This window comes from Puma concolor, chromosome A2 (genome assembly GCF_028749965.1).
Source record: "Puma concolor isolate L17-30 chromosome A2, mPumCon1.1.hap2, whole genome shotgun sequence".
NCBI classification, from domain to species: Eukaryota; Metazoa; Chordata; class Mammalia; order Carnivora; family Felidae; genus Puma; species Puma concolor.
Window position 1 is genome coordinate 101,307,880 of NC_141668.1, and position 26,633 is coordinate 101,334,512.

A 26,633-nucleotide genomic window follows, 5' to 3' on the forward strand; every position below is an offset into this window, starting at 1 on the left:
TTAGAAAGAAATGGATTGTAATGAATCGAACATTGGAACATTGTTTCCAAATTGGAAACAATTTGGGTATGGAAGAGGTAGCTTGCTTTTCATCTGGTTGCTTCAAGACCTAAAAGTACACAGTTGTTTTTTTTTTCTCAATATGTAAGACTAGATTTATTCTACTAGTCTTTATTTCCACAATACTTTATGATAACCGGTCTAACAACCACCCTCTTTAAAATAGCATATTTTCATTTAATGATTATAAATCACTTACAAGGACAAAAATTAAAAATAAAAAGCCCACTTACACTACAGCACCAGTCTTTAGGAAAAGAAATGCAAAAGTTAGAGAATATTACAGGATGATCGCACTTCTCAGGGGAGTAGGAGAAAGGGAACACATCAAACTTGTCAACCTCAGCTTATCCAACTCACAACAAAATACCATGAGAATTTTGGAAAGGTGCTTAGTAACGTTTTCAAGTCTACGGATGTGAGGATTCAGATCTAACAGTTAAGGGGCACCTGGGTGGTTCAGTCAGTTAAGCGTCCAACTTCGGCTCATCAGGTCCTGATCTCACGGTTCTTGAGTTCGATCCCCACATCAGGCTGGCTGTCTGCTGTCAGCACAGAGCCTGCTTCAGATCCCCTGTTCCCCCCTCTCTCCTCCCCTGCTCTCTCTGTCTCTCTGTCTCTCCCTCTAAAAAAAAAAAACAAAAAACAGAAAGAAAGAAAGAAAGAAAGAAAGAAAGAAAGAAAGAAAGAAATTTAACAGTTAAAACTGGATTATTAGATTGGATTGTAAACTGGATTATGAAAATTTCACATTCTGCATATTTTATAGGATATTATTTCCAAATTATAGGAATAATTTCAGCGTGAGGTTTAAGTCACCAACGTTTGGTTTCCCATTATTTCGGAAAAACTTTCTCTGCATCCTTAATGTGCTTACAAAGTACTGCACCTAACAGAGGAAGAGAAAAGCAGCAGGCAAGAAAGCTGCTGGTTTAGAGAAAGTCTGTCAGCAACCCTGAAGCAAGTCCTAGTCACTTCCTCCCAGCTCAGACTCAGCAAGGAGCAGGAGGGCACTGACTGAACATACTGGAAGGCCAACTTAGGTATTTACGGAAAGAACAGCCAGTCAGTAGCTTCCCAGCTGAGATGTGAGTCAGTGAAGGACAGAAATATGCTTCTTCTGACTCACCTGCAGGGTGTTAAGGCCCTAACATCCCACACCGCTCCGTGCAGGGATGGGCTTGACACGGAGCGAAAATTTGGACACAAGAGCACATGTAGGAGTTGCCCCACTTAGCTCACACATTTTTCTGGTCAGACAGGCCTCAATTTGAAAGCCAACACTCAGAGGAAAGTTGCAGCCAATACAAGTGAGTGAATAAAATGGATTTACAGACTTTACGATATCAAGAAGGACCCTGGGCCTGAAGACCCAGAAGGTGTAGAATAATTATCTGAACAAGAGAGGTGCACAGGTTAGACTGAGTGAAGGGCATAGAAGCACCGAGTTATAATCCAGAGCCAATTGCAAGAAAACTTAGGTTAATTATTTAGGTCATTTTATTTCCGGTAGAAATCTTTACATCCTGAGTAATGTCTGATACGATGGTTCAAGTTTATTCTGGGGGTGGGGGGGGAGGGGAAGGAGTTTTGTTTAGGTAGCAAGGGAAAGACGTGGTAAGGGACTGAAGCAGAAAAGAACCAACCCAGGTGTAAAAGAGATGGCCACAAAAGACTTTGCCTCGGCACATCCTCCTGTGTTGGAGAATAATTCAACAAATTATTGTGGAGCACCTGTTTTTGTGACACCCTACCAGATGCTAGAGTTACGTAAATCAAAGAAACACATTTATTCTTCACAAAGGATTTAGAGACTGCATCGGGAGACACTTAAAAGGATTATTACAATATGATCTGTATTATTACAGTACAGCTTAGTGAGTGCAATGAAAAGGTGTGCACACAATGACAGAGTACAAGGCACATTTACATAATATGCATTGTTTTCACATACAGGAAGGGTATCTTAGGCAACTGTAAAGTAGTCTAGTAGCCAGGTAATTAGACATGGAGAAAATTAATTATTTAGCTACTATAGATGTATAGATTTAGAAGGAAAATAATAAGAGGAGGGGCTTTAAGAAATTTATATACCTATAAGTGAAATCATATGCGATCTTTCTCTGACTGACTTATTTCACTTAGCATAATACCCTCCAGTTCCATCCACACTGTTGCAAATGGCAAGATATATGTGGAATTCGAAAAACTTAACAGAAGACCATAGGGGGAGGAAAGGAAAAAAGGATACAAACAGGGAAGGAGGCAAACCATAAGAGAATCTTAAATACAGAGAACAAACTGAGGGTTGATGGGGTGGGGGGTCTGGAGGTGGGGAAACTGGGTGATGGGCATTGAGGAGGGCACTTGTTGGGATGAGCACAGGTTATTGTATGTAAGTGATGAATCATGGGAATCTACTCCTGAAGCCAAGACTTCACTGTATGTTAAGTAACTGGACAATAAAAAAAAAAGAAATTTATATACAGAAAGCATCACTGGAATATAGAGGGGGACCTCCCACAGTCTGTAGGACTGGGGAGAATGTTCTGTGGGGAGGGATATTTTTGTTGAGTCTTAAAGTAGGAGTTGGCCAGAGAAGTGAGAAGGGATAGTCAGAGTGGCAAGGTTAAAAAAAAAAAAAAAAAAAAAAAAAAAAAAAGAGTGAAAAGTGGTTAGAAGTGGCCTGGCAAGTTGGGGACCACAAACAGTTCTGTTTTGCTGGATCACAAAATGCAGGGCAGAGGGGCTCATGACAGGCTGGAGAGGAGCAGCCTTGTGAGCCCTGGATGGTCTGGTGACGTTTGGACTTTCTTCTGCAGCAAGGCATTAGAGGTTTTAAGTCTGTGACATTTTCATTTTAAGGTGAATGCTCAGACACCAATGTGAAGGGCAGACTTCAAAAGGCAGACTTGAGATCCAGAATTATTTGGGAGGCTGTTGAATTGTCTAGGTAACATTTAATAAAGGTCTGGATCAGCATAGTGGGAGTAGATACAGAAAAGAGGAGCAGGTTGGAGAAATACTTATAAAGTAAAATTGTAAGACTTATTATAGTGAACTGATGTGGCTATAAAAAAAGATGGGAAAGATAGAGCTTCTTGGTTTTGAGCTCTGATAATTGGTGTTAGGTAGCACTGTCCATCCCCTCCCTGGGCTGCATAGGATACACAGGTGACATGGGTTAAAGAGGTAGAAGATGATTTCATTTGTGACACCAAATAAACAAGCGGTGATGATGTTCAGAACACACACACAATTAGGTATTTATCACTGAAGCCTGGGGACAGGTCGAACTAGAGATGAAGAAGATTTGTCTTCATAAATAGGTGGTATTGGATCCAAGAAGTGTTCATGACATCAGTTAGGTATGCAGAGGTGAGCAGAGGGCCAAGAACTTAGGGTCTGAGACACAACAAGAACCCATCTTTAAATGAGATAAGCAAGAGTAAAGAATATCCGGAAGAGAGAGTAAACCACAGGATGAGAAGTTGACTGGGAAAGAAGGTCCTATAGATAATGTGGGGAGGGAAATAGCTAAGGGCAGGCTTTACTGATCTCAAAGACAATGTGAAAATATGCAGAGGTGTAGATCCAGTTAAAGTTAGGGCCAGGTATGCCAGATGTTGTAAATTTCCTTTAAGAAGTAGGATGCAAGGGGGGCGCCTGGGTGGCTCAGTCAGTTAAGCATCTGACTCTTGATCTGGGCTCAGGTCATGATCCCACAGTTCATGAGGTTGAGCACGCCCCCGCCCCATCTGGAGCATGCCTGGCATTCTATCTCTCCCTCTTTCTCTGCCCCTCCCCATGCTTGCCCGTGTGTGCACACACATTATCTCTCTCAAAATAAAATTAATAAGCTTCAAATAATAAGTGGGATGCAAGGTAACCTGCTAAAAATGATGAGGGGTGTTGAGCAGAAGGCTTAAGGAGAATTTTTTAAAAACCTAACCAAAGACAAGAAGAATTAAATGAAATGTGAGGCCAGCTGGATTTTGAGATTATGGATTTTTAGTGGCATTGTTCTACAATGCTATGTAATTATTGTTTCCCACATCAGTACTCACCTACTCAGATTTGAATAGAGTTGGCAGATTTGAGCATGGATATGTGGTTGAATTCTATTGGACATGTGTGTCCAAGGAGTGACAGGAAACCAAGAATGCTGTTGGGTCCAGTGTGAAAAAGAAGAAAAAGAGACCAGGCCAGGCCTAATAGACTCTTGGAAAATAGAGATTTAAGGCACAAGACATCTCTATGATGTTGTATCCCTGGAAAGTGAAAAGATAACAACTAGTATTTTAGAGGTTGAGTAGTTCTGGGTGATAAATTCAAGTATATGGCCACGAAAGTAAAGAAAAAAGGAGATAATGGTTACTGGAGTTGAGAACTGTTTAGAAGAAAATGCTTATTTTCTTCATCCTTTTGCTCACTTAAAATGAGAGGACTTTTGCTTTACTCCCCAGTAGGGAACACAATTAAGAGGAACATTCTGGTCACTTTCCTCTTTTTCCTTACTTGCTCTTCTCTTTGGGAGGAGGAGGGTCTTATTTGATCTCTGAGATCAATGGAAGCCAAGTTCATTGGTCGTTTCCAGTAGTAGCCTTGCTGCCTTGAAATGTGGGCAACACTGGTCCATATTCTCTGCTCTCTCATGGTACCTGCTCTCTGGCATCACACATGACAGCGTCTGTGTTTGGGTGACTATGTCAGGATCATGCTATTCCAAGATCTTCACTTGTGTTGGAAATCAGAAGCCAAAGTATAACTTTAGTCTACTATTAGTAATGGAGCCAAGATAGTTCAGATCCTTATTATTTAGAAACCATGCAGAGAAGGGATGAACGCTTTGTCTTTTTGGAGTGTCAATAGGGAGTTCAAGGCACTCTGAGGCTAGGATTCAGATGGTGATCCATCTGAGGAGTGATGGATCTTGACACCCAGAATGATGGAAGGAAAAAAAAAAAGACTTTGAGCCAGATACCAAATTTTCTATAAATGTAGCCGAATTACGAGGAATTTGGTAAGTGATAAAAAATGAGAAGCAAATGATTTGCTTATGATGGTCAACATCCTCAAAGGAGCAGAAATGTCCATGAGAATGGGCAATAAGTGACCTTATGGTGACATTGGGGATAACAGAGAATGCTGACCTCACCTTTTGGCTCTGAATGTGGGAGAATGAGTGGCCTCTACTGAAATTGGCTGCGAGGGACTCGTCACCTTCAGGACAGAGGCAGGTTTGAATTAAAGCCAGAGGGTGTCAGTTCCACAAAGAGTTTCTTGATGCAGAGGAGTTTGTTGACCACAATTGTGGTTCCAGAAGGAACACTGAAAATTTCTAATGGCCTGTTTAACAAACTTTCTCTCCATCTTTATACTCTTGAGAGTAGAGGGCCTGAATTTTTATTTTATCCTAGTGCTGAAAAAATACCAGACACATAGTAGGCACTGAATGAGTATCTGCAGGATGAATGAATGAATCTATTAACAAAAAGCACTAAGGAGAGTACAGGATAGAAAAGGTGAACACAGGCTTACATTAACAAGGAGACAAGAAATGTGAAGTATGGACCCAATATTTTAAACAGAATTGATTTAGAACCGCTTTGGTGTGAAAAGTGGGGAGGCCCATGGAAGGAGACTTTCTCTACAAGTGATGAGGCACAAGCAGGAGCTCTTCAAGGCTGAAGGTCCTTACGCTTCCTTGAAAGCAAGAATCCCAGGGCTCCAGATTCAACTATTCAACACTCAGGGTGGAAAAGGGCTAGCCAGTAAAGAGTCAGACAATGGAAGGCTGAGGATCTATAAACACAATGTAGAGCATCAAGTCCAAACAAGGATAGACTGAAAAAGGAATTTTAAGCAAAGAAAAGCAAAATTGGAATCAGTGATTTGGGGGTCCAGGAGAGTTTCTCTTGACCAGTACCCCTTTTAGAGAGGCCTATGGCCATGCCCATAGATAAGGAGGGAGTTACTGGGCAAGTTCAGACACAGGTCAAGAGGAACTGGGGCTGTTGGTATCAGACCATTCTTTTCCAGTAGATTGGGTTGTAGATCTGGTGTGACCTCATCAGAGCCCACAATCTCCAGAATACAATACTCTACTCTCCACTCAATGCCACTACAGTAAAAATGTATTGCAAGAAAAGAGGAAGCCTACTAGAATTAGACAAGCCCCTGAAACTTGTGATTCTCATTGCCTTGAAGAATCCCTGGAAATTAACATCCAGCTTTGAACATGAGCAGGCATTACATCAATTGCTCAAGAAGAGCCAGATGGCATATCTGAGAACCCGAGACCAGTCAGCATGATGCCTGTTTTGCTCCTTTCCCAAGAGGAACCTACACGGGAAGCCATGCTAGGAAGCCCTAGAACTTAGGGCTTCTGTTTGAATAGGAGAGCTGTGGCCAGAGCTGGCAAGGAATGAAGTGTTCTGGGTAGGGGAGTCAGAGCGTTGCATTTAAACTAGGATGTGGCAAGATAGATGGAGAAATGGCAACACAGGTACTCTTTAGGGGCCCAAGTGATAAACTCCACTGGAATTAGGGCAGAGAGACAATAAGTGACCGTTGCCCAAGAAAAAAAATGAGGGTACTGATTAGGAAACAGGTGTCCAGGGGAAAAAGTCCTTATCAGTAACCAGTTCAGAAAAGACTGAAGAAGTGGATAAGAAGTAGGTAAAATGGTTCAGCCAAGCGCTCACCTTGGTAAAGAATTCCTCCACTACTATCAGAAAAGGGTCATGGTCGTACAAGGTGAGCAGACTGAAGGTTAGAGTAGTTATTTCACAGGAAAGTACAGAAAACAGCAAAATGCAGGGTACAAACCAGTACTTTGAAATGGGCTAATGGGGTTCTAAATAGAAACTTTCCCTTAGGATAATGGAAAAGAATGTATGGAAACAAAATTATTTTAAAAAGCAGTGCAAACACAGAAAATAGTTTGGAGGTTAAGATCTGCCTTATATCTTCAGTTACTTCAAAGTATTTGGTTGGCAGTGTTTATGTATTAGGCGGAAGGAGGCAGACGCATGATAGGGTGTGGAAGGATTAGAATCAAGAGGCTCTTGCCTTATTCCTTTCAATGGTATTCTTTTTAATGGGCTGAGTTTACTGGAAATGTTTCTTTCATTCATATTTGACTTCAAGACTCAACCTATGCACTTTTCCCACAGTTGATTCATAGCTGAAAAAGTTGCTAATAGTTATTTCATTACTTTTATCTATGATTATTTTTCTTTTATCTGGGTTATCTCCCAAACATCAAGTTGCCTGATACATAAAAACAATTCCATTCTATCTTACCCACCAAAAATGTTCTGAAGAAGTGATGAAGTGTTCTACCTGACAGAACATAATTTATCCTGTATTATTGTAATCTAATTCAAGCCATTTCATGTTGTACCGGCTATGATTACACAAAACGTAACAGTCTACTTGGCTTAACTCCTCCTATGAAAGAAATTGAAGACACTTTCCTTGAGGTCAGCAATTCCTCTTGCGTCTCATTCCTAAATCAAAGTCTGAGGAAAGTTCAGAAGAGCAGTCACGAGGGAAGGGGGCAAAGCAAGTTCAAAGCTCAAAGAGTGACTGAGAAAACATTCTGGTTTCTAGAGACTTCAGATTCCAGACATAAATGAACAGTTTTTCAAAAGGGAGGGAGAAAAGAGAGAGCAAGGGGGGCAAACCGAGAAACAGACTCTTAAGTCTAGAGAATGAACTCATGGTCACCAGAGGGGAGGTCCCGGGGCTGGGGGGGGGGGGGGGGGGAGGGGGGAGGGGGGAGGGGGAAAACAGGTGATGGGGATTAAGGAGAACACTTGTTATGATGAGCACCGGCTGTTGTGTGGAACTGTTGAATTACTATATGGTACACCTGAAACTAACATTACACTGTGTAACTGGAATTTAAATAAAACTTAAAAGATAAAGTTGAAGTTTTCACCATCAAACAGACAAACAAAATGAATAGCTTTTCAGACTCCGTTCTATGGTGCAGGTCTCTGCCCTTGCATGTGAGAAGAGGCACAGGCCTGGCAAATGTTCTCCTCCGAATATACCCCCTTGACTCCTCACACTAATTCAGGAATCCATGAAAGGGTGGCCGCTTTCTAAATGTGAGTATCTTGTCAGTGAGTTTAAACCTGCCGGTTATTTCTACTTCAGTGTGAATGAATCAGTTAGAAATGTCAGCTTTCTTTCTTCCTAGCAAGTGGTTGATCCATGAGCTCAGAGAGGATGTGATACCAGGTAGAAAAGTAGCCTTTTCTCGGTGACACACCAAGGGGCCAGACTTGGCTGAGGTGGGGCTGAGGTCCTGGAAAGGAACCATCCCTTCCGTGGGGGCAGGGAGGTGACGGAGAAGTGGGAGAAGGGTGCAGAGAGCAGGTGGGGGTAAATTCTATAATTTGCAACGCTGCCTTCAGGGCCCGGTTGGCACACGTCATAAAGCATGTGCAACTTAATGTGGGACTGTATCATTTTTCTGTCAGCATAGGCCCACGATCTGTTGGTTTTTAAAAGTGATCTTAGACCTAGGAGAGAACAAAACTGAATTGTCAGAAGCTAAAATGGCATTGAGCTTGTTAGTGCCCAATGGCCTCAGTGGCCTGCCCAGCTTGTGAAGTGTTCCCAAACTCTCTGCCATGAGTCCCTAACTTCACACGGGACAAGGAACTCTGCACATCAGGCTTCGTCCTACTGGCAACAAGACTGGGCAAAACCGTAAAATACTGTGCCACTGCCCTTAATGCTTCTATATTCCTAATACTTTCTTCCCTTCCCACTTGGGCAACCTTACCGAGCTTTTGGCTTAGTACTTGTGTCTTGACTCAGATTTCAGTGGTTAGTATCACCCTAGAGCAGGTCGTGCCTTGCTGCCACGATGTGCACCCAGGGCTGGCTGTTTTTTCTGTTAGCAGCCTTTAGATTGGCTTTCCCCAAAGTATGGTGCTCGCCCTGGCCACCTTGGCAGAGACACACAAACCTAGATGAGGTGAATTATCTAGATCCTGTCCTGGAAAATAGCTCGTTCATTCAATCATTCATTTTGAAAACATTAACTGAATGCCAGCCTTGTGCCAAGCACCATGCAAGGCCTGAGGGATGAGAAGAAACACAGGCAATGGTCCTGCTTTGGAAGCCATCAGTCTTTTAGGAAGCAAAGATGGTAGTGACAATTGATCCCTATCTGCATTTGACAATGCAGTCTGGTAATTCCGGAGGAGGGAGGAGGGAGCTGATATCTTTACTAATGCTCCAGCACAGATGCTTGGTGGGTGGGGGCGAGGGGTGTAAGTGCAGTGACTGAGGCAAGGAAGTTAGTAAGTAGAAAAGGGGGAAGTCTAACATAGTCCAACGCTGTTGTAAACTCTACTTCCTTGGTGCTCAAGATACTGAGTAGAAATGGTAAGAGGCAGGCATCTGCTCTGTTGGGGTATAGGGAGTTCAATAGCAGCTTTTTTTTTTTTTTAAATAATACAGTGATGAAAAAATGGGAAAATAAAGGTTTTGGAATGCCCCTGACTCTGGCTTGCATAATTCTGGAAAAAAAAAAAAACTTTCTTAAACGGTGTTCTGGCATGTTTCCTTAATAACACAACCTTGTTTATGAAGACTATTTGAGGTATGGCTTTACACCCTTGAGCAAATGAATGTAATTTATTTGCAAGTCTACTAAAATTATTTGGTATGATGCCATTGGCCAAATAAATACCTTAATATTACAGCACCTCTTTGGTAGGAAAATTTACTTCAAACACAGGACTTTTCCAGAGACATAAATGAAAGGTGTCACACTCAGGCTCAGTGTAGCCTCGTAGAGACGGAACCCTGCAGAGGACACAGCTTCCTCAGTTCTTCCCTCTCTGGACACTGGGGAGCACCTCACCCAGACACCACTGACAATGAAACAGACACTGTGCTCAGCACATGTCTAACATGGGGCACACTGAGAATCTGGAGTTCCTTGAAATGAGTATTGTCTTTGTCCAGTGCTCTCCTAGGGGAGGAGGCTAAGTGCTGCTTGGGGAAGAATGGGCACAGGTTGAACCCCATCCCCTCCCTGCCCCCACCGGGAGACCAAACCTGCCTCTCCAGAGGCAGATTAGTGACCTGCTGGTACTGGAGCATGTCCCTCATTGAGATTCCTCGGCACTGGCCCATCAAAGTATTCCTTCCAAACACATGAGAACTATCCTAAAAGGCTTCTGATAATCACACTAAACAAACATTTTGCCTGCTTTCCAGTGATGTGTTATTTCTCACTAATGGTTTAGTGTCCCAAAGGGATGGCACCATAAGCTACTTAATCCAATACTGGTATGAAAAGTAATTTTCTGCTTGGAGACAGAGCTGAAAATACACCCTCTGCTTTCTCAGTGCCCTGGGGAGCTTCGAGTTACACCAGTACGTAACCTCCCATCTCTGGTAAAGAGCTCCACAGAAGTAGCCCTGGGCATTATTTTTTAACCATGTCTTTCCCAAGATCATCCAAGCATTGACCTTAAACAGTGGATTTTTACATTGCAACTTTTTCACTATTTCCAAACATTTTTCAATATTTTGTTATTTCAAAAACATGAAGCCTTGTATATAGCAGAATCTCCAAACACATTTGCAGATCATTAATAAAACCAATTTACATTTTCAAAAGAAACATCCAAGAATTAGGTGTGCTACTGCTTTAAAGATATACATCAATGTTTCCACGAATGTGGAAAATGATAATTACAGTATTAGAAAGTACACTATAACATTTGTGAAGGGCATGTGCAGGGGACATGTCCTTCACAGTAAAAATCTCAGAAATATGAATGCAAGGTACAGTTGGGTTGGCTAAATGAGTCTGAAGAATAGGCATAGAGGCCAGAGTCAGTCACGCCCTGACCTCTTGTGTGCACTGCTGTTGGGAAACATGATTTACCCTATGACAGAGTGTTGACAAGATGATTATTGTTGCTACTCCAGTCTTTATCCACAAAACACACACAAGAGTCCATTGACAAATGGACAAATACATTTCTCAGAGAAATCCTAATCAATATTCCTCAGCGTTTAGAGAACACTGAAGCAGAACAAGTGGCTTCAAATACAACAGAAAATGTTTCATTTAATAAAAGCATCTGGGGGCGCCTGGGTGGCTCAGTCGATTAAGCAGCCGACTTCGGCTCAGGTCATGATCTTGCGGTCTGTGAGTTCAAGCCCCACGTCGGGCTCTGTGCTGACAGCTCAGAGCCCGGAGCCTGTTTCGGAATCTGTGTCTCCCTCTCTCTGACCCTCCCCCGTTCATGCTCTGTCTCTCTCTGTCTCAAAAATAAATAAACGTTAAAAAAAAAATTAAAAATAAATTAAAAATAAAAAATAAAAGCATCTGAAGAAATATAGGAGCCTTGCCTTCTTGGCTTAGAATATCTTCAAGACGAAAATGCACATCTTCCTGCCATGGTTTGGAGAAGGGGAGAGTCGGCCTGAGGAGGAAAAGAGGCCAGAGGAGTTAATCTCTTGGGTTCCTCTGGTATTAAAGTGCCCTTAATCCTTTTTTAATTGGGTTTTTATTAATGTAGATTTCAGTGGTAACAAACACCTTCCCAAGTTGTGAAGAAGCTACTCACAGAGTAAAGCATCTTCATCAGCAAAACACCAACTCTGGTTCCTTGAATGCAGAGGCGAGGCATCACTAGGTGCCCAACAGGTGGCCTGTGAATACAAACGTAGGTGCTTAAGACAGGGTCTTTTCAAAGGTCTTGAAATCCAGACGTAGTTTACAAACTGTAGCATCTTCGTAAGTGCGGGGGCCGGGGGGGGGGGGGGGGGGGGAGGGGGGGGGAGGATCAGTCTCAAAGATGACTCTGAAGCCACTGCCTCAGGGAATTTTGTTGACAGTGCTCTAAGTGTTGGATTTCCTTCCGCCAACATCATTACCTCCTAAATCTATATCTTCTTTGCTGAGGTTGGAAGGATCTCCCACAACCGTGAGTGTGACTTTTCCCAGGAAACTCACCCCAGGGCCACCAGACACACGAAGAGCTCCTTCCTCTCTGCTCACAGAGCACTTCTGTGCCCTGCAGGTGTCATGGCATTTAAATGCCTTGTGGTGGGATGTCTGTGTGCTGGGCTCCAGAAGGAGTCCCTAAGCTCCCCGGCAGGCCTACCCTCTTAACTTCTCACTGTGTCCCGGAATTCCGCATCATTTCTGTAATTGTGGCCAGATAATACTTATAAAACTGAATTAATCCAACACCTCTCCTCTGCCCTCACTTCTTCCCTACACAATGTGTGATTTGACTTGTCACATTCAGGACAAATTCTAGAATTTCCTGTCTCTTCCAGTTCCTTACCACAGGAACCTTTTCTCAGGCTCCCTAATCTACCATTTAGGGTGATTCAAGAAAATACAGGAATGGTGCTGGATTAAAATGGCCAATGATCCCATTTTAACACAAAGGCCAGCATTGTGTTTACAGTCTGCTCCTCTCTCTTGATTATTTTGGCAACAGACTGCACAAATAAAGGATTTTGGAGTGTGGGATGATGTAATAATGTTTTAACATAAAACCGGAGAGTAACACTGTAATGCATTCATGTTAACGGGATGTAAGTCAGAAGATAGTGACTGCCAGCGTTTGATACTTTATTAGTATGTAGAACCTAATTAAACTGATCGTACTATAAGCATGGCTTCTTATTTCTATGGACTTCACTCTGCCAGACGGTGTCAAATGTGAAGTCTGATCTAAACTGGGGGCTTGCAATGACATTTACTTTCCCGACCTGCACAGCCAAATTAAAGTTTATATAGTTCTCCCGTAAAGCCAAAAGAAATATAAGTTTGAGTCAAAATTGCTTTTACGACTCTCATACGAGGAGCCCAGGCAGGGTTCATAGAGTTGAGGCATGTCCCGAGGGCGCTCCTCTTAAATATGGAAATGGAAAACCATTTCCTTATCCAGAGCCCAATGTCGGCCACAATGAGATTATACTGGGCATCAGAAAATGAAGACTGGGCACCGGCATCTTCAAATGAGAACACTCATCCCCAGGACTTTTGGGTCTTTTTTTTTTTTTAGTGCTTGGATGTTTATTTCTATAAACATAATAGAGAAAGAGAGAGGGAGGCAATAAACTAAGACAAATTTAAGAATGTTAGTTAGGGAGGGGCTCCTGGGTGGCTCAGTTGGTTGAGCATCTGACTCGTGATTTCAGCTCAGGTCATGATCTCAGGGTGGTGAGATCGAATCCTTTATCGGGCTCTGGGCTGGGCATGCAGCCTGCTCAAGTTTCTCTCTCTCCCCCTCTCTCTCTTTCTCTCTATACCTCCATCCCCACTGCTCATGCACTCTCTAAAATAAAAAATTTTAAATATATGCATTAAAAAAAAAGAATATCAATTAGGAAAAATACCACATAACTTGGGTCTCTGAAAATGAAGAAAGATTCAGGCATAAAATTAAGGCCCTGAGCAACTTAGTCTCTAAAAAGAACTGGGAATCTTTGTCAGGAGTTATAACCACTGGGCCCCAGGCCAAGAGTCAACTTGGCACCAAAGTCAACTCGAAGAAGTGACTCACTTGGCCATGAGAGCACTGCTGTGTGAGACCTTTGGCCTCCTAAGTGAAAGTACCTGGGTTCTCTTATCACTTAATAAAAAGCACTGGAGGCCACCCAAGGGTGTTGCTTCAGATGAAAGCCATAGGAAGAGGTTTGAACCAAGGTCGAAAGGGCACAGACAATGCACTGAAGAGCAAAACAGGTAAGCACCAGAGAAAAGCAATGTCTGCCTTCTCACAGGTAAGATAGTAACCCATGGGATAGTGGATGTTCTTGTTTAAGGGTTTTAAAACATCAATTTAAAAAAAAAATTAACTTCAATCACTTTCAAGGCTATCTTGTAACATTCGGGATATAGAATATACAGGTTATTGGACTCCATTTCAAGATTGTTTCAGAAAGTGTCTGGTCAGAAGATTTCTTGATTGACTAGTTTTGGAATAAATTTCATGTGAGGTATAGTTAAGGATTTATCAGGGATGGGATACTTTGAGACTAGATTGTCAGATGGCCACTCTCCTTGCTCCTTGATGGTAAGAGCTAGGGGAGGTCTACAATAAAATGGGTGGGAATACTCAGCATTCTCTCAAACCCTGGAACCCATCCCAATGCTAATTTTACCCTTTGCTCCTAGGTCTATTTCTCTTGGTCCTACACAACAAGATTACCCACTCTTCCCTATGACTGCCTTTGGCATTACTGAGGATGCTTGTCAGCGTCTCTGAGTTCTCTCTTGTTCAGTGAAAATATCCTCAGTACCCTCAGTGTTTCCTCAAAGGACTTTAAATCCTTCAATTGTCTTCACTGCTTTTTCCCCTGAATGTGTTAGTTTATCAAGAAATATTGGGCTCAGGATTTAACACATTCATTCCTTGATAAACAGTGATGGAAAGCATCAAATAGCAGGGCTGAATTCTGCAGAGAAGAGCAGAACCTCTGTGTGCAGGTACCTCTATTGGTAGTCTGATGGGCTAGCACTTACAGAGCTGTATTAACAGCCGTGTGATTGATCCTCATGCATTCTTATTAACCAAAAATAAACCTAATTCTTAACTGTCCCAAATTGGAAGGAACCAAGATGCCCTTCAGTAGGTAAATGGATAAACAAATGGTAGTACTTTCAATACAATGGAAATTTATTCAGTAATAATAATATAAAAAAGAGCTATCAGGCTACAAAAAGATATGGAGAAATCTTAAGTGCACATTATTATATAAAAGAAGCCAATTTGGGTGGTTACCAGAAGCAGGGGCTGGGGAATAGGCAAAAATGGGGGAATGTAGCCAAAAAGAACAGTAGTCCTGGGGATGTCATGTACAGCATGCTGACTATATAGTTAACAACACTGTGTTGTATACTTGAAAGTTGCTAAGAGATATTAAAGTTCTCATCACAAGAAAAAAAAAGTGTAACTATAAGTGATGATGGATGTTAACTAAACTTATTTTGGTGATCATTTCACATATATCAAATAACTGTATTGTACATATAAAACAAATACAAGGTTATATGTCAATTATGTCTCAATTAAGAGGAAAAGCCACCAATTTGAAAAGACTCCATACTATATGATTCTAACTACGTGCCATTTTGGAAAAAACTATAGAAACAGTAAAAAGATCAGTGGTTGCCAGGAGCTGGAGGGAAGGAGGAAGGTAGAATAGGTGAAGCACCGGGAGTTTTTAGGGCAGTGAAACTATTCTGTATGATACTATGATGGTGCGCACATGCATTGTGCGTTGTCAAAACCGAAAAAAACTGTGCAACACAGAGTGAACCTTAATGTAAAGTACAGATGTCAATTAATAATAATGTATTGGGGCACCTGGGTGGCTTAGTCGGTTAAGCAGCTGACTTTTGATCTCAACTTAGGTCATGATCTCATAGTTCATGGGTTTGAACCACCCATCGGGCTCTGTGCTCACAGCATGGAACCTGCTTGGGATCACCTGTCTCCCTCTCTCTCTTCCCCTCCTCCACTAGTACTATCTCTCTTTCTCTCTCTCAAAATAAACAAAGATTAAAAATAAAAAATAATAATGTATTAACACTGTGTTCATTGATTTTTTTTTAAAATTTTTTTTTCAACGTTTATTTATTTTTGGGACAGAGAGAGACAGAGCATGAACGGGGGAGGGGCAGAGAGAGGGAGACACAGAATCGGAAACAGGCTCCAGGTTCTGAGCCATCAGCCCAGAGCCTGACGCGGGGCTCGAACTCACGGACCGCGAGATCGTGACCTGGCTGAAGTCGGACGCTTAACGGACTGCGCCACCCAGGTGCCCCTGTTCATTGATTTTTAACAAATGTACCACACCAAAGCTGGATGTTAACAAACACAAAATAGGAACAACGACAACAGCAACCTTCAAACAAATCCTTTTTTTCATAATCCCTTCTATCATGTCATTTAACCCTATAATCTTGATTTTCCACTACTTTTTGCACCCAAAGGCAGGCTTTTTATTCAGTCCTTATTAAACTGCACTGCTTATTAGTCTGATAGCTGCTGACCTTGATTCTATCACCCAACATATGCCCGTTCTCTTGTAGGTACATGGATATGTGGTATCCAGAAATCTAGTGGCTAGGTACTTTATTCATGTAAATGCCACACATAAAAGTGGATGAAACAATTTATTCAATAGCAATGTGTTAAGTGGTATGTACCAGACATTGCTTTGGGTATCAGCCAATGAAATGGATGTTAGCCTCTGCTCAGTGGAGCTACTATATTCTAGTATAGGGAGAGAGACAATAAGCAATGATGTCATAAATGAGTTCTAAAATAGGTGAGAAGACGCTGAGTACCTGGGGAAAACCAAAATGGAGTGGGGGGGTTGGTCTTTAATTATTCAAATGCCCTGAATCTGAGGCTGGAAGGAATAGGGCAGATTTGAGGTAGTGTGAAAAGGCCGTCTGTGATGGACATGTGTGCAGAGCCAGGAACGTGAGAGATGGGGCTGCAGGGACGGTGAGGGGCCAGATCATGCTGGGATGTGTAGGCTGTGGAAGGATTTTTAACTTTATGCCATCTTTTCCCTCTCAAATAGAAAGCCATTCCATTATTTTAAACAGCAGATAAAATGAGCTTTTTGAAGAGAACGGAGAGGAGGAAGGTAAGAGGAGAGATGGAGAGTCCAGATGGCCATGATGGCAGCAGCAGGGCCCCTGGGAGGAAGAACTGAGGTCCAAGATCCTAACAATTGGGTGGATGGTGGAACATTCACTGAGAGAGCAGACCCTGGACCAGGAGGAGAAGTCCGGGGCACTTCTATAAAGCTTGAGGTGCCTATATGACACTCACAGGCTGGTGGGGTGGTAGGTAGGTAGATTCATGGGTTTGGACATCAGGCACGAGGAACTGGAACCAGCAGACATTCATTCAACAAGATCTGAATTTCCACGGCTACAGGCTGCACAGATCTGGGCTGGGATCCTGCTTCCACCACTGGTAACATTCTCTTGAGTTTGTTTAACTTCTCTGAGCTTTAGCTCCCTCTTCTGCAAGTTCAGGTCATTACTTCTGTGAAGGATTTCTGCCAAGCTTGAAAAAGAAAATGTAAGAACTCTAGCAGATTGGTTTCTTTTGGGGGGGGGGGGGGTGGGGGATAAGAATCCTCAAGTCTCTCTCTCTCTCTTTCTGTCTCTGCCCCATTCTTTCTCCCTCCCCCTCTCTCTTTTTCCTTCTGTAGTTTCCTGTTTCCTATGTTAACTAATTTTACTTTCAAAAAGCAAATTTGTTCTTACATGCCCTGTTCCCAAGGCCTGCAATCTCCTAGTTGGTGACTGACATGCCTCTGATAATTGGATCTAGAATTTTTAACACTGACTAAAAGAAAGTTGTAGATGTGAGAATGCATCATATTTTCTTTGTCAAAGCTTCACCTACATCTGCCAACTCCAATCTGCTATCACCCCTACACAAATCCCAAACACTCAACACCAATTTGTCGTGTCAATCAGCAGTCACTTGATTTCAACCTAGCTGCAGCAGGCAGCAGAGGAGGAGAAACTGAGGACAGACGGGTTCCTCTAGAGTTGAGTTGGCAGCACAGGCGTTAGTGGAAAGACAAGCGAGTGAGAAAAACGAAAAGTTGATGGTACTATTATAAAATGACCAATCATTTTGCGCAGCCAAGATGACTGAGAAACTAGGATAAGTACTCCCAATGATACAAAGATCAGTGCTACTTGGAATAAAAAAAGAGGGTAAAGAGAAAGAATGCGATTTGCATTTATTTCAGTGGTGGGATAATCACAGTGCTGGTCTTGCTTAGGGTGTGATGAAAAGAAGAAATTGCCTAAGTGGCATGGGAGTGAATATTTCATGACAAAATATAACGAGAAATAAGTACCTATGCCAGATATCAAAACATACTATAACATTTCATGTTTAACGCAAGGAAATATGGATGAGAAAAGGAAAACTTAGGAGTGGAAAAGTATAGAAAGCCTAGAAATTTAGCTGGGTTAGTGTGGGATTAAAACCATGTTGGAGGGGCGCCTGGGTGGCGCAGTCGGTTGAGCGTCCGACTTCAGCCAGGTCACGATCTCGCGGTCCGTGAGTTCGAGCCCCGCGTCAGGCTCTGGGCTGATGGCTCGGAGCCTGGAGCCTGTTTCCGATTCTGTGTCTCCCTCTCTCTCTGCCCCTCCCCCGTTCATGCTCTGTCTCTCTCTGTCCCAAAAATAAATAAACGTTGAAAAAAAAAATTAAAAAAAAAACAAAAAACAAAAACCATGTTGGATAATGAGTGGGAAACAGCAAAAAACTCAATGATATTAGGTTAAAATTAGACAGTGTTTTGGAAGAAAAACCCTAAAATATAACCATGTTTAAATAATCTCTGGATACATCAAAGAACAAAATATTAGGGAAAACATAGATGAGTTACCAAAGAGGCAGAACTTGTTAGAGCTTGAAGTGATAATATATATGAAGCATTGAGAGAAAAAAGTAACAGATTCAATTAAATAAAAATGTAAAATTTTTTAAAGCAAAAGTAAGATTAAAATAGACATGCAATAGAAGATTTGGTAACATATACAAGTAGAATGCATATGTATAATAAAGCAAATGGTATAAATTGGCACCTAATGGAAAGTTAAGTGGCTGTGAGCACATTCATATAATTTAGACCAGTATTCTAGTGTCTAGAAATTTATCCTTAGGAAATTGTAGAAAGGAGAAAAATCTAGGTCCATGTAAGTATTAATTGCAAGACTATCCGCTACTGTAAAATAATGAAAACAAACCAAATATCCAACAATAGGGAGATGGTTAAGGAAATTGGGACATAGTAGCACAATGTCATACTTACTTATTAAAATGATAATTTGCAAGACAATGTAATACCATGAAAAATATTTGAGATAATATTGGAAGCCTATGGCTACAATTGTTTATATGATTGTGGACAAATACTAAAAAATCTTAGTGTCTGTCCATAAAAAGTTAAGGACCCTGAAAAGTTAACACAGTTCTTTTAGTGAGCTAAGATTACAGGTGATTTTCTTTTTTCTTTTCTTTTCTTTTTTCTTTTCTTTTCTTTTCTTTTCTTTTCTTTTCTTTTCTTTTCTTTTCTCTTCTCTTCTCTTCTCTTCTCTTCTCTTCTCTTCTCTTCTTCTTTTTTAAATTTCATTTAAGAGTTAAAATATTGTATGGAAAATTCAAACAGGTACAAGAAAGAGTCCATGAGCAAGGATCCAGGTGTTGCTGAAACTAGAATGGTAAGTCACCCAAGAGAAGGGCACAGACTGCAAAAGTTGTAGGTTGGGTCTGAGGCTCTAAGACCATTTCCTTATCACCTTAATTCCCTACCCAACACTAGAGTAAATTTGTGTTACTCACAGGAAGTACGTTTGCTTGGATGACTTACTTAATGACACCAGCTGTGCCTCCTCCCTTATCCATTGCCCCTCCTAGTAACTACACACCACCGACATTTTCTAGGCAATAATAATTCAGGACACTCAACTTGAAGCTTCTTCAATGCATAAAAACAGACATTTTAGAAGTTTTGACTTTTAAGAAAGCTTCCTGAATCTTCTCAAAGCAACAGGGACCCATAAGGACCGACTCTGTTGGTATGTCCCTTTCTGTGAAACCAGACAGAGCATGATTTCTGTGCATGTGTGTGTTCTTCATTGTAATACAGTGCCTCTATCATACAATTTGTGAATCTTTTTTGATGATGAATGGCCAAAAAAAGGGAGAAATGAGGAGAAAGTAGACCTGAGACGAAGGGGGAACTAAGAGGGGGGAGGGGCACTACAAAATAAGGTCATGGAATGAGAAGAGAAAGTAGGGGGTTTGAGGGGCTTCAGGGGCTGGTGGAGTTTGTCACAGGAGAGCATCTCTAGGGCACAAAGACATTGGGAATTGGATGAAGGGACTTTAGAGAAGTAGTGGTCTGAGTTTTGAGCCTATCATTTAATGTCCTTTGCAAGATGCATTGGAATGCCTTTTCAATCAGTTTGGTGGCAAACTGTGCTTTTTATACACAAGCTGTTAATATCAGAAAAGGGGCCACACAGGAACTAAGAATTTATAAGCCTCTTCCTCCTCTTCCATTGGATAAATACCAAGACATTCTAGATCTTTTTTTAAAATTATTTTTTATGTTTGTTTTTATATTAGAGAGAGAGAGAGAGAAAACACACAGGCAAGGGAGGGACAGAGAGAGAGAGAGAGAGAGAGAGAGAGAGAGAGACCAAGACAGAACCCGAAGCAGGCTCCAAGCTGTCAGCACAGAACCCGACTAGAGGCTCGAACCCAGAGCCATGAGATCATGACCTGAGCCGAAGTCTGATGCTTAACCAACTGAGCCACCCAGCCACCAACTCCTGGGACATTGTAATGCCACTCTGGAGAAGAGGCCTTGGGCTCTTCAGTGCTTCTCATCCTGAGAGGATGAAGTTCCTCAAGAGAAAGCCCTGTTGAATGGCTAAGGGGAATTTGCATTGATAGTTCTCTCTGTTGGGTGTTTCGGCCAAGGAGGGAAAGAGAAAGCAGAATCTTCAGTATCAGAGCTAAATGATAAAAGATACCAAAACAGTATTTCCATAGAGAGAGAGATAGTGCCTCATGGAAATTCTTCTCTGGAGTAAAACAGTGAAACATAGATCTGTACTTATGCCACATTTTCACTATTAGTTCTTTTAAGGGCTAATATTTAAAATATTTATCCACTGCCTAGGGTATAGATACCAATCATTAAAACCAAATAGACATTCGGGTGCCTGGGTGGCTCAGTGAGTTGAGTGTCTGATTCTTGATTTTGGCTCGTCATGATCCTTGAGACCTGAGATTGAGCCCCGCGGTGGGCTCTGTGCTGAGTTTGGAGCTTAAGATTCTCTCTCCCTCTCTCCCTCTGCCCCCTTCTTTTTCCCCTACTCACACACACACTCTCTCTCTCTAAAAATACAAAACAAAAAAAACCACACACACACACACACAACAAAGAAAACCCTAAACAGACATTAACTTTCTTTTGCTGGAAAGAGGAGGTGGTAGGATTGACGGGGGCGTTGTGAAGGGGCTGGGCTTGAAGCAGTGACCGTTCACCAACCAGTTGGAAATATTTCAACATTTTAAGAAAAAGTATGACCATGTTGGTACTGATTATCAGCCTTGGTCCTTCCTCTACTCTCTTCCCCTTGGTAGCTGTAGCCTTTTTTGTCCTTTCCTTGCCTTCGCTAACGTGGGGTGATCCCCCCTCACTCTGTAAGGTACTCCTTGTGCTTCATGTCCTGAGTGAATCTGTGTGTGAGTGACCAGGATCGTAAAGGTAGACTTACTCATGGGATGAGAAGGAAGCTACATGGCATCCCCGTGATACCTCCATCGCCATGGGAGCCAAGGTGGGTTATTGGCAGGAAGACAGAGAGTGCCCATGGTGGAAGAACAGTGTTCATGTAGAGAAGCAATTCTACGACAGATGCATGAGTTCAGGTGATCAGTAGGAACACCCTTGTAACCACCATGAACCTGGATCGTCAGCACTCGGTCTTCATCAATTCCAGCCCGGCAGCACTGACAAAGGAAGCCCATTGCTTACATTTCTCAACATGGTACATGCCAGGCAGGCAGCTCAAGTGTCAGCCCAAACCTCTCTCTGATTTCACACCTGGCCTGGCACAGTTGGTAATGATCCAGACGTGGGCTCTGAGCACAAGGTCTGGGACAGTGTATTGTGTCTTCCACTGACTGCCTGAGTGCTTCTTGCTTACGTCACCACTCTAAACCATCAATCTAAAATGGGGACATTAACTGTTGTTAATTCACAGGGCTGTTGTGGAAATTAAAGGAGTTAGTGTTTGCGAAGAAGCCAGAATGGTGCCTGGTGCATAGTAAGTGCTCAGTTTTTAAAAGTACTGTTATTGTCATTTTCCTTCCTTTCCTCTATGCAGCTGCTGAGACTAGCTTGACTCCCTAACACCAATCCTATTTCTCGTTTATACTCATATCCAAATTTTGAAAATAGCTTAGTTTGTGCTAAGACACTGCTTCTCAACTCTTTTTTTTTTAATTCATGAACTTTTGATAAACATAAAAATATTATGCCCAACTCTCCAAGGAGATTTTTAGTGGGACTTGCCTCTACTACCCTAACTCCCTATTATTCCTCTTGATGATAATCAGTGAACTATAGCATAGTTTTTTAACGACACAATTGTTACTTATCCAATTTGACTATGTCCAGTAAATTCCCAAGCAGTTAAACAATCTGTCCAATGTAGGCTGTTACTCCCCCGGAGGCAAAGCATTAGGAAACGCCTCAGCAAATGTGTGGGGATTCACAGAGCTGGACTTAGAAGAAGGAATGTGTGGTGAAGGCTATGATGGTGAATTTGGACTCCAAATTCAGAGGACTGAACAGAGTTGAAAGTTAAGAAGGAGGTCAAGTTTAACAAACCAAAGAGAGACAATGGAGTACTGAGCCAAAACGATGGGAAGCCTGGGACTTCAGATACAGATTTACTCTAGTAATAAAGGTTGGAATCTAGAATCAAAAGAGGAAGAGAAGGAAAAACAAACAAGCAAACCAACAAACAGAAGATCAGAGATAAGCAGGGAGTCACTACCTGGACTACTAGGTACTGTGTCCAGTGACTGGCTTTCATACAACAGCCAGGGAGTGATCTATAGTGGGTAAAGCATCCAAGACCACCTAAGGGTTTAATGGTTTGAGGAGAATTAACTCCTTGATTTGCTCAAGTCCCACTGCAGATTGCGTACTCATATGGCACTTGTAAAGTTAAAAACAAAAAATGACCCTTTGACAAATACACAGTGGTAATAGCTTTAGGCCAAAGTCATCAGTAAGGGCTAAAACCGGGGTGGGGGGGTGGGGGAGTGGGGGGGGTGGGGGGTGGGGGGAGGTGAATGTGATGAGAAAGAGGATATTTGCATGGGTCAGTTTATCTCCCCAGAAGATACTTAATAATTGCAGAGGGAAAATAGTGACTTTATATGGAGACATTTGGGAGACTACCTTAGCCAAAAGATCAAAGTTAAAATCACCGGTATGGGGAAATATAGATTATCATATGTCTTCTGATGCCGTGCATTTAGAAAGCACAAAAGTGACGTTGGAGGAGACTGAGGGAACATGACAACCAAATGCATTGTGCAGTCTGGGCTGGATCCTGAATGAAGAGGAACCTCAGTGGGAATCTGACATTTGAATATGTTGTATAGAGATATTAATAGTATTCTGCCAATTTGAGTTCTTGATTTGAATCATTATACTATGGTTATGCGTGACATCGACATTTTAGGAAGCTGGGAGAAAAGAATATGCGAACTCTTTGTAATATTTTTACCAACTTTTTTGAAGTCTAAAATTACTTAAACATTAAAAGCTAAAAAATAATTTTTTAAAAGATCAAAACCTATAATAGCATTCGGAAAAATAGTAGGCAACTGCTAAGCCCACAATAGTTACTTAATGAAGGTGGTAGTAATAGAAATTTCCATAGTGCCATAGAGCAAGCCTGAGAAGTCCAATAAGAAGCACACAGAAACTGCTCCAAAATCCAAGAACTTGACTGACCTGGGGAGAAACAGGAAGAAGCATTGGCCCTTGTGGAAGGGACTGTCAGTTGCTCCGCTCACCGTTACACGAGAAAGCGGACGTGACGGCTCTAGCTTTGGTAGCCACAGTATGGAAACCACACATTGGAGGGGAGCTTCAGAAGCAAAGGAGGTAGGATGTAGATGACATCGCAGAGCTGCCACACCAGCCCTAGACCGCCCCTAAGCAGACTACTGCCACAGGAGAGGAAAATACACTTCTATTGTGCTTTACCTATTGTTACTTGCAATCTATTTCCATTAGCTGAAGCTAGTCCTACCTGGGTTTCCAACTTGCTCTAGCTCTAAGATACAGGACATGACTCAGTCGCAAGCTATGTCCCTCCACTCAATGACTTCTGAGTGGCCAGATACATACCCCGTCCTCTGACCTCACCTGCACTATTCCTTTTATATTGTTTCCACAAATCCCAAAGATTAGGCCAGGCTTATGGGGATAAGTGGTGTCACACTGCTCTTCCAGAGGTGCAATTATCACAGGCAAAGTCCTGGGGCAAAGACGGGAAGAGCCACCGCATGGCTTTCAAGGTCCTTCAAACGACTCCTCTATATTCTCACACCTCCCCCTTCACTGGTCCTACCCTTGTTCATTTGTGCCCCAGACCCAGTGTTCACCTGTGCTTCCCTGTGTTCTGTGATGCCTCAGAATCTTTCCACATACAATTTCCTCTTCCAAGAACATCCTCTGTTCTACTTTTCACCTGTACAACCTCTTTTATTCTTTAGATTTGTGCTTAAATATCACATCGTCCAAAAATCCTTCATGACCGTGGAAGATGGGGGTAGGCCACTCTGGTGTGTCAACAGCTGAACTTCATCTTACCCCTATCACATTGCATTATAATTACTTGTTCACTTGTCTCTATAGACATAATGATACTGGTTTTCACCTTTCGTCCTTTCTCCTGTCTTTTCCCTTCCACTAGGTAGCTACAGCCTTTTGTGTTCTTTCTTTGCCCTCTCTCAAAAGGTGTGATTCCATCAAAGCACGTCTCCAGAACCAAACAGAATATCTGGCATATAGTATGGCTTCAATAAATAATGGATGGATGAATGGGAGACTTTTTTAAAGGTTTATGTTGGTCATGACTTATGCCGGTGTGTAATATTGGATGGCACAGAACATCTCTAACCTTCTCAAAGTCCAGATACGGTTAGCTTTTATGAGACCATCCAGACCCCCCACAGAGCCCAGCTGCAGCACTGTTTCATAGCAACTCATTCCCCAAACAAGTCCCCTGGAAGAATTCCCACAGGAGGGGTTGGGGTGGAGATGGGCAGGACTTTCCTGTGGGCTACATTGATTTCATTAATCTCGTTCTCACTACTCAGCCAGTAGAACAAGTAAGTCAAGTTATATGTACTGCTGCCTCCAATTCGGGCTGGAAAGAAAAAAAAGAAGCCAGTGTTCCACATCATAAAGAGAAGCAAAGGAAAAATAATGAGGCTTTAAAAGAGGTTGATGATTTTAACACCTCTAGATCTACACTCATTTGCTCAATACAGCAAACCCTAGTTAGCAAAGTAAGACAAAAAAAATGTCCCGTTAAAGAAGCACACAGAACATTTGCATTTGAATGAGTGAAATTCCAAAACCTCAATACTGTAAAGCAGCAGCTGTGGGGCGGTGGAAAAAGAGTTTTGGACTAGGATCTGGGCTCCAGGCCTGGCTCTGCCACTCCATAGCTGCGTGACTGTCCAACTCAGCCGGTCTCAGCTTGGGTTTTTTTCTCCAGTAAATGGAACACTGCGCTAAATGATCCCAACAACCCCAAACCAAGTGAAAACCTCTCTTGTCGTTGTGTGTAGCAGACACAAGTGACAGTTTCCAATCATCCTCACCCTCTGGTCACCTAGCCCACAGCTGGGTAAGTCTGTTGGTCCAAGAATGGCATCTGGAGAGAAGGTTTATTCATCTATAGTTCCCCCAATGCCTCTGTTAAATAATTGATAGCGGCTGGAAAATGCTTTCAAATTTGGACGTTGCTAGGCAGAGGTGAGAAGTGAGTCTAGCCTGATTTTATTTAAAGACCATAAAAATCTATAAACCTTTTCTTGCTCTGTGCAGCAAAATCTTTTTTCAGAAGCTAAGGAGTCAAACAACATTTTGTGTGCGATCCTGCTCTAAGGTAAGGGTTACCTGCCTATAATCTCTGTCCATTCTAGATATCCTGAGGCCTTCAAGAATGGCTGCCAGAGGGGCGCCTGGGTGGCTCAGTCAGTTGAAACTTGGTCAGTTGAACCTCCGACTCTTGATTTGGGCTCAGGTCATGATCTCATGGTTGGTGGGTTTGAGCCCTGGTTTGGGTGCTGTACTGAAAGCATGGAGCCTGCTTGGGATTCTCTCTCTCCCTGTCTCTCTGCCCCTCCTCCACTTATGCGTGCATATATCCTCTCTCAACATGAATAAATAAAGAATGGCTGTCAGCACTAATCTTTGGCAGCTAGTGTGTATTTCTTTATGAAGCCAGTGTTTTTTATAATGTTTACTTATTTTTGAGAGAGAGAGAGAAAGAGAGGAGAGAGAAAGAGAGAGATCATGAACAGGGGAGGCCACACAGAGAGAGGGAGACAGAGAATCCCAAGCAGGCTCTACATGGTCAGCACATAGCCTAATGTGGGGAGAATCTGACCTGAGCAGAAATCAAGAGCCGGATGCTTAACCGACTGAGCTGGTGCCCCAATAATATTTCTATTGTTATCTCCTTGAACTGTTAAAGTATGTAAGTCCTACACTCCTAAGTATTAACAGTATTTGATTTGGTAAGAATGTGCCGTTGGGTAAATTTCAAAATGGAAACTTCACATAAAACATTATTTAACTGTCAAAAAGCCCCTTTGAATGAGAAATGAGATATCTCCATTTTACAGGTAAGGAAACCGAAGCTAAAATCATATAAGTATCTTGCCCACAGTTAAACC

At 42.2% G+C, this 26,633-nt stretch overlaps 1 long non-coding RNA gene across 1 annotated transcript in view; it reads right to left on the minus strand.

Moving 5' to 3' along the window:
* Nucleotides 1-10,231: 10,231 nt before the first annotated feature.
* Nucleotides 10,232-26,633, minus strand: part of LOC147583373 (uncharacterized) — a 53,668-nt gene continuing 37,266 nt past the window's right edge. The window contains exons 3-5 of the long non-coding RNA XR_015248146.1: nt 16,920-17,159; nt 11,676-11,760; nt 10,232-11,531 (exon numbers count right to left, since the gene is read on the minus strand). This is a non-coding gene — a long non-coding RNA (uncharacterized LOC147583373). The remainder of the gene's footprint in view (nt 11,532-11,675; nt 11,761-16,919; nt 17,160-26,633) is intronic.